The sequence below is a fragment of the Arachis duranensis genome, chromosome 10 (genome assembly GCF_000817695.3).
Source record: "Arachis duranensis cultivar V14167 chromosome 10, aradu.V14167.gnm2.J7QH, whole genome shotgun sequence".
NCBI classification, from domain to species: Eukaryota; Viridiplantae; Streptophyta; class Magnoliopsida; order Fabales; family Fabaceae; genus Arachis; species Arachis duranensis.
This window is the reverse complement of record NC_029781.3, coordinates 45,557,001-45,557,260: the sequence shown is the minus strand read 5'-3', so window position 1 is coordinate 45,557,260 and position 260 is coordinate 45,557,001.

Here is a 260-nt window from a genome sequence, read left to right as displayed (position 1 = left end):
CTTTTTGTTTTCTGAATGTATGCTTGAATTGCATATGTATCTTGAATTTGTGGTTCATGAATGTTGGCTCTTGAAAGAATGATGAAAAAGGAGACATGTTACTGAGGATCTGAAAAATCATAAAAATGATTCTTGAAGCAAGAAAAAGTAGTGAATACAAAAAAAAAAAGAAGAAAAAGAAAAAAATTCGAAAAAAAAAGAAAGAAAAAGAAAAAGAAAAAGAAAGAAAAAGAAAGAAATAAAGTTGTGATCCAAGGCAA